Here is a 10,266-nt window from a genome sequence, read left to right as displayed (position 1 = left end):
CAGGCCACTGCAATAAAACAAGTATTGCAATAAAGTGAGTCAAGTGAATTTTTTGGTTTTCCTGTGCATATAAAAGTTCTTTTAAAACTATACTATAGTCTGTTAAGCATGCAATAGCATTATGTCTAAAAAAATATATATACCTTAAGTAAAAAAATGATTTATTCCTAAAAAATGCTAACCATCATTCAAACTTCCAGCAAGTTGCAGAATTTTTGCTGGGGGAGCATCTTGCCTCCATGTTGATGGCTGCTGCCTAAGCAGGGTAGTAGTTGCTGCAAGGTGGGATGACTGTGGGAATTTCTTTAAATACAAAACAGTGAAATTTGCCACACTGATTGACATTTCCTTTCACAAATGATTTCTCTGTAACATGTAATGCTGTTTGATTGCATTTTACCCACAGTAGAACTCTCAAAATCGCAGCCAGTCTTCTCAAGCCCTGTCGTTGCTTTAAAACCTATATTCATGTAATATTCTAAATTCTTTGTTGTCATTTCAACAATCTCACCATGAGTACAGTCCATTTCAAGAAATTAATTTCTTTGCTCATCCATAAGAAGCAACTCCTCATCCATTCAAGTTTTATGAGATTGCCGTAATTGAGTCACATCCTCAGGCACCACTGATAACTCTAGTTCTCTTGCTGTTTCCACCACATCTGCAGTTGCTTCATCCACTGAAGTCTTGAATTCCTCAGTCATCCATGAGGGTTGAAATCAACTTCTTCCAAATTCCTGTTAATATTAATATTTTAGATACCCCAGGGGGCGGAGCCAGGATGGTGGCGTGAGTAGAGCAGCGGAACTCTCCTCCCAAAACCACATAGAATTATGAAAATATAACAAAGACAAATCTTCCTAAAATAGAGACCAGAGGACACGGGACAACATCCAGACCACATCCACACCTGCGAGAACCCAGCGCCTTGCGAAGGGGGTAAGATACAAGCCCCGGCCCTGCGGGACCCGAGTGCCCCTCCCCCCAGCTCCCAGCAGGTGGAAAGAAACTGGAGTGGTTTTTTTTTTCTCTTTTGGCGAGTGCTTTTTGGAAGCCTTAAAGGGACAGGGACCCCAATACCAGGGAAACAGGGCAGTAAGACCGGTGAGCGGGCGCCTGAGACCAGCGCCTGAGTACAAAGAAAATCGCGCATTTTTTCCTTTTTTTTCCGCCTCTTTTGTTGTTGCTGTTGTTGTTTTGGTTTGGAGAGTGCTTTTTGGAAGTCTTAAAGGGGCAGGACAGGACACTTTGCCCAGAGGCAGGGAATCTGGGGATCTCTGGGCACTCTAACCCCCTGGGCAACAGGGAGCACAGAGGCCCATTACGGAGATCAATAGCCTCCTGGCTGCTCCCCCCTCCAATGGGGCTCCATCATTTTGGAGGAGCAGCCCTGCCAGGCCACGCCCACAACAACAGCAGAGATAAACTCCATAGCAACTGGGCAGGTAGCAGAAGCCCTGTCTGCGCACAGCTGCCAAGCATAAGCCACTAGAGGTCGCTATTCTCCCAGGAGAGGAAGGCCACAAACCAACAAGAAGGAAAGCTCTTCCAGCTGTCACTTGTACCAGCTCTGCAAACTATCTCTATCACCATGAAAAGGCAAAACTACAGGCAGACAAAGATCACAGAGACAACACCTGAGAAGGAGATAGACCTAACCAGTCCTCCTGAAAAAAGAATTCAAAATAAAAATCATGAACATGCTGACAGAGATGCAGAGAAAAATGCAAGAGCAATGGGATGAGATGCAGAGAAAAATGCAAGAGCAATGGGATGAAGTCTGGAGAGAGATCACAGATGTCAGGAAGGAGATCACAGAAGTGAAACAATCCCTGGAAGGATCTATAAGCAGAATGGATAAGATGCAAGAGGCCATTGAAGGAATAGAAACCAGAGAACAGGAACGTATAGAAGCTGACATAGAGAGAGATAAAAGGATCTCCAGGAATGAAACAACACTAAGAGAACTATGTGACCAATCCAAAAGGAATAATATTCGTATTATAGGGGTACCAGAAGAAGAAGAAAGAGGAAAAGGGATAGAAAGTCTCTTTGAAGAAATAATTGCTGAAAACTTCCCCAAACTGGGGGAGGAAATAATCAAACAGACTATGGAAATACACAGAACCCCCAACAGAAAGGATCCAAGGAGGACAACACCAAGACACATAATAATTAAAATGGCAAGGATCAAGAACAAGGAAAGAATTTTAAAGGCAGCTAGAGAGAAAAAGGTCACCTATAAAGGAAAACCCATCAGGCTAACATCAGACTTCTCGACAGAAACCCTACAAGCCAGAAGAGAATGGCATGATATATTTAATGCAATGAAACAGAAGGGCCTTGAACCAAGGATACTGTATCCAGCACGACTATCATTTAAATATGATGGTGGGATTAAACAATTCCCAGACATGCAAAAGCTGAGTGAATTTGCTTCCCACAAACCATCTCTACAGGGCATCTTACAGGGACTGCTCTAGATGGGAGCACTCCTAAAAAGAGCACAGAACAAAACATACAACATATGAAGAAGGGAGGAGGAGTAATAAGAAGGGAGAGAAGAAAAGAATCTCCAGACAGTGTATATAACAGCTCAATAAGCAAGCTAAGTTAGGCAGTAAGATACTAAAGAAGCTAACCTTGAACCTTTGGTAACCATTAATCTAAAGCCTGCAATGGCAATAAGTACATATCTCTCAATAGTCACCCTAAATGTAAATGGACTCAATGCACCAATCAAAAGACACAGAGTAATAGAAAGGATAAAAAAGCAAGACCCATCTATATGCTGCTTACAAGAAACTCACCTCAAACCCAAAGCAAGCACAGACTAAAAGTCAAAGGATGGAAAAACATATTTCAGGCAAACAACAATGAGAAGAAAGCAGGGGTTGCAGTACTAATATCAGACAAAATAGACTTCAAAACAAAGAAAGTAACAAGAGATAAAGAAGGACACTACATAATGATAAAGGGCTCAGTCCAACAAGAGGATATAACCATTCTAAATATATATGCACCCAACACAGGAGCACCAGCATTTGTGAAACAAATACTAACAGAACTAAAGAGGGAAATAGACTGCAATGCATTCATCTTAGGAGACTTCAACACACCACTCACCCCAAAGGATAGATCCACAGGGCAGAAAATAAGTAAGGACACACAGGCATTGAACAACACACTAGAAGAGATGGATCTAACAGACATCTGTAGAACTCTACATCCAAAAGCAACAGGATATACATTCTTCTCAAGTGCACATGGAACATTCTCCAGAATAGACCACATACTAGCTCACAAAAAGAGCCTCAGTAAACTCCAAAATATTGAAATTCTACCAACCAATTTTTCAGAGCACAAAGGTATAAAACTAGAAATAAATTCTACAAAGAAAACAAAAAGGCTCACAAACACATGGAGGCGTAACAACATGCTTCTAAATAATCAATGGATCAATGAACAAATCAAAATAGAGATCAAGAAATATATAGAAACAAATGACAACAACAACACAAAGCCCCAACTTCTGTGGGATGCAGCGAAAGCAGTCTTAAGAGGAAAGTGTATAGTGATCCAGGCACACCTGAAGAAGGAAGAACAATCCCAAATGAATAGTCTAACATCACAACTATCGAAACTGGAAAAAGAAGAACAAATGAGGCCTAACGTCAGCAGAAGGAGGGACATAATAAAGATCAGACAAGAAATAAGCAAAATTGAGAAGAATAAAACAATAGCAAAAATCAATGAAACCAAGAGCTGGTTCTTTGAGAAAATAAACAAAATAGATAAGCCTCTAGCCAAACTTGTTAAGAGAAAAAGAGAATCAACACAATCAGAAATGAGAATGGAAAAATCACGACAGACCCCACAGAAATACAAAGAATTATTAAAGACTACTATGAAAACCTATATGCCAACAAGCTGGAAAACCTAGAAGAAATGGACAACTTCCTAGAAAAATACAACCTCCCAAGACTGACCAAGGAAGAAACACAAAAGTTAAAATATTAATATTATGACCTCTTCCCATAAATCATGAATGTTCTTAATAGCACCTATATTGGTGAACCCTTTCTGGGAGGTTTTCAATTTACTTTGCCTAGATCCATTAAAGGAATCACTGTCTATGGCAGCTATAGCCTTATGAAATGTATTTCTTAAATAATAAGGCTTGAAAGTCAAAATGCCTCCCTGATCCATGGGTTGCAGAATGGTTGTCATGTTAACAGGCATATAAACAGCATTGGTCTCACTGTTCATCTCCATCCAAGCTCTTGGGTCACCAGGTGCATTGCCAATAGCAGCCATATTTGGAAAGGAATCTTTTTTTCTGAGCAGTTTTCAATGGTGAGCTTAAAATATTAAGTAAACCATGTTATAAACAGATGTGCTGTCATCCAAGTTTTGTTCCATTGATAGAGCACAGGCAGAGTAGATTTAGCACAGTTCTTAAGGACCTTAGGATTTTTGGAATAGTCAATAAGCATTGGCTTCAAGTTAAAGTCACCAGCTGCATTAGCCCCTGGTAAGAAAGTCAGACTTTCCTTTAAAGCTGTGAAGCCAGGCACTGACTTCTTCTCTCTAGCTATGAAAGTCTTAGATGCTATCTTCTTCCAATATGAAGCTGTTTTGTCTACATTGAAAATCTGTTGTTCAGTGTAGCTGCCTTCTAGCCACCTTCATTAACTACCTTATGTAGATTTTATGGAGAACTTGTAGATTCTGCATCAGAACTTGCTGCTTCACCTGGTGTTTTGATGTTATGGAGATGGCTTTTTCCTCCTGAATGTGCTAACTTCAAACTTTTCTTCTGCAGCTTCTTCTCCTCTCTCAGATTTCAGAACTGATGAGAGTTTGCGCCTTGCTCTGGATTAGGCTTTGGCCTAAAGGAATGTCCTGGCTGGTCTCATCATCTAGCCAGACCACTAAAACTTTCTCCTGTTTTTGCTTTCTTATCATTCGTGTGTTCATTGGAGTAGCACTTTAATTGTCTTCAGGAACTTTTCCTTTGCATTCACAACTTGGCTAATGTTAGGTCCAAGTGCCTGTCTTGGCTTTTGACATGTTTTCCTCAACTAAGCTTAATCATTTTAGCTTTTGGTTTAAAGTAGGGGATGTGTAATTCTTCCTTTCATTGGAACACTTAGAGGCCACTGCAGGATTATTAATTGGCCTAACTTGTGTCTCAGAATAGGGAGGTCCAAGGAAAGTGAGAGGGATGGGACAATAGCTGGTTCGTAGAGTAAACCAACATAATATTTATCAATTAACTTTGCTGTCTTATATGGGTGTAGTTCATGGCACTGCAAAACAATTATAATAAAAACAGTAAAGTCAAAGCTCACTGATCACAGATCACCATCACAAATATAGTAAAAATGAAAAGTTTGAAATATTGTGAGCATTACCAAAATGTGACACAGAGACATGAAATAAGAAAATACTGTTGGAAAAATGGTGCTAGACTTGCTCAATGTGGATTGCTACAAACCTTCAATTTGTAAAAAACACAGTATCTGCAAAGTTCAATAAAGTGAAGCACAATAAAACAAGGTGTGCCTGTATTTGTTTGCTTCAGTAGCTATAATCCATAGTAGATGTGCTAGGCAGTGTGAGTACCCCAGCCCTTTGAATACTGGCCATACCACAGCATCTTTGGAATCCCCTCTGTCTGACTTGCTTCTCTGCTCTCCTGCTGGTGTGTAAGCCAGAAAGGTATTGATATGGACATGCATGGCTTGGTGATGTGGAGTCCCTGGACAGTTCATATCTAGTGGAATGCTAGAGGAGAGGCTCAAGGTCATTCTGGTAAAGTGGAATATCCTGGGTGTACTTGGATCTATGTCATCAGGCACTTTTCTTGTTGGGGAAAGATGCTTTCTTAGTTATCCTTGATGATGGAGACAGAGGTTGTGGGTGTCACATAGATGTATGTAAAATTCCTTTTCAATTGGTAGTACCCTCTTCATAAAGTTAATATATGAATCATCATGGCAGTGAGGCTTTTGCCTTACATCCCCAAGATTGCTTTAAAATACTCTGAAAAATAGAGATCTATGTGAGTTTTGATCTCTTGATTTCAGTATTCTGTTCATAATAGCTATGGAGGGAAGAGCCAGGATCTCATTCTGCAGAGGTGTGTACATACACGTGGCCCCCTGCACTCCCTTGCATTCTCACAGCTGTCAGCAAACGTCATCCACTTTGTGATTCTCTCAACAGAGCTGTCCACCTCATACCTTACAAGAATTCTGAATTTTTTTCTACTTATTCATATTTGAAAATACTGGACCTTGAGAAAAATAATGTTATTATTTTGTGTACTTGTATGTATGCATGCATGCACATTTTGATCTATTAAAATAAAAGCATCTGCTTTAAGAAAACACAGATGCAAATTCATAAAATGAGATAATTGTAAGGATGATTGAATTATAAAAACATCTTGCTTTCTAAAGAATTCAAATCAGTTCCCCTAGACTTTTAAATTAAATATTTTAATTTATATTTAAAATGATATGCTGTATAAAATACAATGTGACACAATGATATGTCAGATAGTTGTATCTTTAACTGTATAGTATATAATATGTATTAATATATAGCTCTGTAGTAAAGTACGATACTGATTTCCCTAATGACTTCTGATTGGGTCTGTTTTAAAATAAAGTATCCCATTTATATACTTGGAAAACAGTGTCAGAGCAATAGCCAACATATTGGCTTTTGAAAGCAGTCATATACAGCTTATAAGTATTTATTAGGAGACTGTTCTTTTTGAAAAAAATATGTTTAAAATTAGACTTAGAAGTGGCAGCCATCATTTGTTTCAAGGGGCTTTATAACACCTTAGGGAATGGAACCTGTTTTATATTCAGTTGCAGGAAACATTTTTTTGGAGATGTGTCACATTATGTGGGGGAGTTCCTGGCTTAATCTTTCAAAAGAGACTGTGCCTCCTACCCACCCCCAGTCACATCACCTCCTACCTTAATTTACTAAAGATAACTTACTCTCTATCAACCACCTATATGTCTTGTGAGTCATATTGATCTCAGACATGTGATGCAGTCTTTGGCTAAGATAAAATTGGTTTAATGGTATCCTTTCCCTTCCTTGTGTTTCTGATGATGCTTAAGCATGCAGAGGATACTGCAGGTCCCTGTCCCCATCAGGAAAGCGTGTCAAGGCAGCTTACAATAAAGGACAAGTCTTCTCAGAGCCTCATCAATACCTTGATAGCTCTGGGCTAATGGAGCCTTGTGACTTTCGGTTCTCACGGATAAGGGACCCTGACGCAGACACTGACAAGTGGAACATTCTCTGCACACACACTTCTCCTTACAGCTTCCTCCATGGAACATAATTTCAAGAGGAGGGCAAAACTACTTCCCTGAAGTTGGAGAGAAAATCGTTTATTTTGTTTGGTGATCATATGCAGTTTTTTTTCTCAGTCTCATTCCACTACACAATTAGAGGGGATGGCCCCAAACCTAGAAAAGTTCTATGCTTTTGATTAGAAAAATCTCCATATCTGTACCCGACTCTTTTCTGTAAAGATTTAGGCAGCCAGGCTTTTCTTTTAATAATAATAACTAACATTAGTGAGCAGTTACTGTATGTGAAGGGCATTACTAGGCAGTTTACTTACATTCCCCCACTTAGTCTTCGGAATGATTGGAATTAACATTACCCACATTTTACAGATGTGGAATGAGGCTTGGGGAGATTAAACACTTAGCTCGAAGTGAGTCCTAGTAAGTGGAGATGGGGATTCAAATCTTCCCATCTGGCTCAAAGGCTTGTGCTGCTCACTCTTTCTCAGTGAGCTGATTTTCAGGGGTGTTTGTCTCAGGTGGGTGTTGTAATCATGATTAACATTATATTCTGGGAGCAGGCTGATGTGTTAACTGATTCTCCTCAGGGGGTTTCTACTTCATTTATGTCAAGAACTCTAATTAGAAAGGACAACATTAAGCCTTGTTCCAAGCCTGTGTCAATCGCAAAATGGCTAAAAGATGCAAAGAAGAGATCTGGCAAAACTTGATTTCACAACTCCATTTGGAATATTCTTAATACAAGGGTTTTAAATCATAACTATCATTGCTGCCTTTTAAATGCCTGTGCCTTACAGAAAGGCACAGATATTTACCTCTCAAGGGTTGAGGACTCTGAAGTTTCTTAGTTATAATATTCTAGTCTTCTTTTCTGATGATACTTGATGACTTAACTTCTTTGGGTTTATTTGGCCTTACTTATTTCATTCACTGGCCTGAAATAACACTTGGCTTTCACAGCGTGTGATGCAGCACTATGAAGATAGTATTTGGAAAGCTGAATGTGGACCTAATGCTTAACAGGGAGGCACCATGAAGGATACTGGAAGGACATTTGAAAATGAGAGAATTGTAAAAGATCTTTGCAAAATATTACTGGAGGCCTTGGAATATAAACTTTGGCTACATGGTTTTATGTCATAATTGGCTTTCACTCTTTTTCTGGGATCCTGTTAATTCCTTTCCTTATTATCAGGTTAGGTTCCCAAAGAACACTGGAAAGCATCAAGTGACTGTCACTGCCATCTATTGGTGGTGGTTATGGCTGACTCACTGTTCCTCCTTGGGGTGTAGTTATGCTCCTATTTGTAAAAGTTCGTAAGTGAAAGAACTTCTGCAATGACCAGTTTGAGTTGAGTGCCTATCAGTATAGAGGATATTTAATGCTGCTGCTTTATGGAGAAAACATTTCTCACCTTATTATTTTAGTAAAAGAAAAATCTTGACCCTTTGCTAATGAGGTTTTCTCCAGGAGTTTCTATATAGTATATTCTTGATAAATAGTTAATAAAGATCCTTGAACAGAAAAAATATGATTTAGATACTAACAGATGGATACCCTTCAAGGATAAAAGCTTATAGAAAATGTGAAAAATGTTCTGATAGGGTGCTTTGAGGGAACCGTTCATGAGAAAGGCTTGGAGGTAGCTGCCCTGGGGAACAAGGAGCTGCTGTCTAGTCTCATCACCACTGGGTGTCACTCCAGGCAGCCCCTTAGCAGCCATCTGGTCAAGGTTAAAATATTGGAAAGGGAAGCAGGCTAAACAAAAAAAGGAAAATAATGGAAGGAATTATTTCCTAACATATATTAGGATTTTCATGGTGAGAAAAGCACCGTGCTAAAACATGATGTCCAGTGGCATTCTCTTCTGGGGTGGAGCTGTCATTATTATCAGCTGAGGATTAATTAAATTCTGAGGATGTGATGTCCCAACCAGCTGCTGAGGGAAGAGCACAGTTAGACCAAAACACAACTAGATTTCTAACAGTGTATTAATATTCTTAAGGATTTTGATTCATGTGGCTCAAATGCTTTCCAGAAAGGTCATATCATTTTATGTTAAAAAGGAAAACACTTTCCCCCCTATTTGTTTCCTTCCAGTATCAGCAGTATATATTCTTAGTAAACTTCAAAAGAGCTATGTGCACTTCAGGACCAGGAGGGGAGGGAAAAAACAGATGGGATTCATGTTGGAGTAAGTTAAGGAAGATGAGAAACACAGGGTAGAGAATTGAGAGGGTCATTTCTTATAAAGTAAGGGAAAAAAATAGGTGGTCTTAAAACTTACTCTAGATATCACGTGGGGTGGGTGTGAGTCCCCAGGTATTTTATGTGGGCAGAAATCTCTAGTCCTTCAAATTTTTTAGTCAATTCCTTTGGAACCTGTGTGGAAAATCTCTTTTTTGCCTCCCTTTACTTCTTTCATTCCACTGTATCGACATGAAGACCACTAGTAATTTGAAGCTGCAGATGAAGAGAGAGGCTCTGAAAATAGAAATCCTGACCTCCATTGCCCAGCAGACAGGAGGAAATGAGTGGGGAATCCACATCTGGACTACACTCGGAGCTATGTGTTCCTAAAATTCCAATTTGGCAGTTGTCTCACTTAGGGATGCTTTTGGCTGTATGCCACAGGAAAACTGAGTAACACTACTTTAATATAGTCATTTACTAACATATTTAAAAAAGAAGACAGGAGGTATTTGGTTGTTGGTATTAGCTTGGTTGTTTCCAATGTTAAGGACTCTGGATCTTTTTATATTTTTCTGCTCTGCCATTTTTGGATATTTTTGGTCTTGTATTTTTTGTCTTCTGGTCAAAAGATAGTTACCATAGCTCCAGGTATTGTGTCTGAATCCAAAACAAGGAAGAAGTGGTAGTAAAGAAGTTTTCTTCTTGTCCTTCTCTGTGTTACTAGAA

The sequence above is a fragment of the Manis javanica genome, chromosome 5 (assembly GCF_040802235.1).
Source record: "Manis javanica isolate MJ-LG chromosome 5, MJ_LKY, whole genome shotgun sequence".
Classification (NCBI taxonomy): domain Eukaryota; kingdom Metazoa; phylum Chordata; class Mammalia; order Pholidota; family Manidae; genus Manis; species Manis javanica.
Note: the sequence above shows the minus strand (reverse complement) of the source record.